This window comes from Mandrillus leucophaeus, unplaced genomic scaffold, assembly GCF_000951045.1.
Source record: "Mandrillus leucophaeus isolate KB7577 unplaced genomic scaffold, Mleu.le_1.0 Scaffold430, whole genome shotgun sequence".
Taxonomy (NCBI): domain Eukaryota; kingdom Metazoa; phylum Chordata; class Mammalia; order Primates; family Cercopithecidae; genus Mandrillus; species Mandrillus leucophaeus.
This window is the reverse complement of record NW_012104588.1, coordinates 1,259,674-1,263,766: the sequence shown is the minus strand read 5'-3', so window position 1 is coordinate 1,263,766 and position 4,093 is coordinate 1,259,674.

Below are 4,093 nucleotides of genomic sequence, written 5' to 3'. Positions count from 1 at the left end.
AAAAAAAAAAAAAAAAAAAAAAGGAAAGTGAGAGCAAGTCTTTTCAGAGCAGCAGTCTAAGCTGCCTCCTATACAGATGCCTGTAAACCATGCCACCTGATGTGGCAGCCACTAGCCATGTGCAACTCTGCACATTTTAATTTAAATTTAAAAATAAATACACAAATGTAAATTCATTAGAAGTCAATGAAACTAAAAAGCCAATTCCTCAGTGGCACTAGTCACATTTCAAGTGCTCAATAGTGACCTGTGGCTAGTGGCTACCGTCCGGGTCAGTGCAGATATTAAACAGGCCCATCATTGCAGAAAATGGCACTGCCACTTAGATACTTTCTAGTATCTAAGATCTGGATCTGCTTCTAGACCATCTGAGTGGGTTTCAGTCAAGCACCATGACTTGTTCAGAAAAGAGGCATGGTTAGATGATGCTCGCAGTATTTACACACATTCTCACAGTGAGGTTTCCCCCTCACTGTCTTCTTTGTCCTCTGGGTTATAACAGTCTCTCTCCCAGCGGCGGCAGCGGCGCATGACAGGCACATCCTGGCTTAGGTTTCAGATGCAGTTTCCTCCTGAAAGAAGAGTACAGGCACGTCCCTGAAGCCCGCCCCACTCTTCCTGCCTATTTATTCACCTTGAGGCACCGAGCCAAAGGAATTTCCCTGGGAAGGGAGTTAAGGGAGGAGCTGGAGTCTGATGAGGGGTGGAAAGATCCATCGGAGATTTATTATGGCGCTTAGATGAGCCATCGATCATGCATGAGTGCCCTCTTTCATGACCAAAGAAACAGACTTCACGGGGAGGGGGAGATGCTCAGATATCACTTGCTGCCCCCATCTTCTGTGTACTATACACATTGACATACAAAACCCACTGTAAGTCCAGAAAGACAGAGACAGAGAGACCCTCTGATTCTCCACAGACATCATTCCCCACAGTCACGAAAGTTGCACAAAGCATCGCCCTCCAGAATGCAACTAATTTGGGAGTGGAGTTTATAGAGATATGTGAAATCTTTCAGGAGCTTGCTCTCCTCTCCTACTTGAGAAACACCCCCAATAGAATTCTTTGTTTTGGTTAAATCAACAAGTGGGTGCACGGTTTCCAAAAGAGTAAGAATATTCCACTGGAGAAAGCAGGAAAGCCTTCAATTTCACGTCATCAGTTTTCGTGTTAGCTCAGATTCATTAATCACATTTACTTAGAATCTTACTGTGGACCAGGGACACACATGGAATGTCAGCCATGTGCTTCTTGCATATAAAATGCAGGTCTGTTGAGGCCTGGGGCATGCAATTCACAAAATCTCAAGGTAAGTAGCGTTACTGAGTCCAAATTCCCATCAGATACAAGAACCCCCATGCCATTCCCAAAATCACCTTCTTCAGACTCTGCTTGAACACTGCAAAGATTAGTTCCATTTTGTAAATTCAGACCACTAGAGATCAGCACAAATCTGTTTCATCACTGTTTCCACTCAAATTCATGTATGCTTTGTATGTGGATGAAAATGCCTGTCTCTAGGTCGGCTGCCTCATAATCCCCAGCAGCCAACCAGAGTGGAGTGCGGCCTCGCCCTTCTGTTGGATTTATGCAGTTTGACACTTCCTCAGCCGTTTCCTCCCACAATTATAAGATAAACTTCTCCTCCTTCTATTACATGATTCTAAAGAGTAGTTCAAGTTTCCCTCTGCTGCCAATTTTCAAAAGCGTGGGTGGTAGAAGTGAATATAGGCAGCATTTCTATAATGGCAGTGACTGGAACTTTTATATTAAAAGCCAACTCTTGTCATTTGATACAGCCTCAAGAGCCAAAATCCTGGCAGAAGTAGAGCTGATGAAAGCAAGTCCAAGACTCTAGTTCTTCCTTTTCCATGGACTAGAATAGGATGTTTTTATCTCTTACTAAGTCTGGTAAACGTATGCAAGCTGGTTCAGAGCCTCATTACTACCAAGTGGATGACATGCTCATCAAACATATCCTATTGCTGAAAGCACGCTTGCTTTCCTTGGTAAAACAACAATGAGAAAACAAGGGATGCATATGATATACAGTACCATAAATATGCTAATTTTTAAATAAAGGAAATAATTCAGGATATATTAAAATTGTCACTAAATCAGAATTAGAATTCATTCTAAAACTTTAGAATTTTGCAATTTATTAAACTTCTATTTTATTTTATTTTATTTATTTATTTTTGAGATGGCGTCTTGCTCTGTCGCCCAGGCTGGAGTGCAGTGGCACGATCTCCGCTCACTGCAACCTCTGCCTCCTGGGCTCAAGTTTCTACTGCCTCAGCCTCCTGAGTAGCTGGGATTACAGGTGCGTGCCACCACACCTGGCTAATTTTTTGTATTTTTAGTATAGACGGGGTATCACCACATAGGCCAGGTTAGTCTCAAACTCCTGACTTCAGGTGATCCACCCACCTCAGCCTCCTGAAGTGCTGGGATTACAGGCGTGAGCCACTGCACTCGGCCTAAACTTCTAAATTGAGTAACAATCTGGATTCTCTGAAAGTCAAAAGGTAGTTAGACTAGGACTTAGTTTTTTCTTTTTCTTTTTATTTATTTATTTATTTTTTGACACAGGGTCTGGCTCTGTTGCCCAGGCTGGAGTGCAGTAGTGTGATCTCAGCTCACTGCAACCTCTACCTCCTGGGCTTAAGCCATCCTCCCACTTCAACCTCCTGAGTAGCGGGGACTACAGGAGTGTGCCACCATGCCTGGCTAATTTTTGTATTTTTTTTGTGTACACAGGGTTTTGCCATGTTGCCCAGGCTTGTCTCAAATTGCTGAACTCAACTGATCTGCCTACTTCAGCCTCCCAAAGTGCTGGGATTACTGGCGTGAGTCACTGCACCCAGCCAGGACTTAATTTTTTTTCAATGTTTATGGGCATGTTCTATTTAGTGACACTGACTCCTAAGAGAAATAAGGAATCACTCATAAATTGCTCTATGTTCCAACAATCAATGATTATAGAGAAATTTCTGATCCTCTTCTGATTAACGTCTAGTGATTTTGCCTAAGAGACTCTGTCAGCCTTGTATTTCCATGATTCGTTGCAAACCTATTTTCATACCTTGAAGTTGGAAATTAAAAGAACAAGAATCTTAGGTGAAAGAACAAATATGCTGTTTATAATTCAATACTAGATTTTTTGGACTGCTTTTCGGTTTTGGGTTATTTTCCACCCTGATGTTGAGGGCAACATATTCCTCATCCTTAAATCCTAAGCTGCTTCCTTCCTTCTCTCCCTCATTCATTCATCTCTCCCTCTCTTCTATTCCTGTCTCTCCTCTCCCACCTCTGATCTTAAGCCTTTCACAATTAGGCACCCTATTACATTCCCAGGCCTATAAAAGTCACAGATGGCCCAACTTCATGAAAACCCAGAGCTATGTTCCGGGCTAGCTCGTGGATTTGGGACCCCGCTTTGGAAAACCACCAGTGCATGAAACATGTTGACTTAAGTCCAGCCCCTGAAAGCCTGGCCGCAAGCTCTCCTGAGCTGAGTGGAGTACGCACTCTCCCTGCGATAACCCAGAAAATGCATTTGCTTCTCACCTTCCACTTTCAAATCTTAGCTCGTCCTTCATGAGGTTTCCAACTAAGTGGTTTAAATATAAATCTCCTAAGTTTGTTCTTACTTGAAAAGAGGACGAAAACCAGTTTCAGATCCCAGAGGCACGTTCTGTCTCCTGACTGGTTTCCATTTTTAAAATCAGCCTGAAATGCTAGACATTTGATCCAATAAATCTGTTGTAGGAAGTCAAAGGCACTGGTCTCCGGGGGTTCGTTTTCAGGCCACATAGTACGCTTACCCTAGAAAATATGAGATGTTGTGCTAACGAATTCACTCTGGGAGTAGATGTGAGGCCAGAAGACAAGCTCTCCCTCGTAAATTCAGTTGGGATTGAGTGCCCAGCTCCAGCTTCTGGGATGAGCGGGACTTCTTCATCCCTTAATTATACCAAGAAGAGACCCCACACTGCACACACCTTGACATTTCTCCCTCCTGGACCTGCCAATGTGGCTGTTTGTTATTTCCCCTGGACAATTTTTTTTTTTTTTTTTTTTTTTTTTT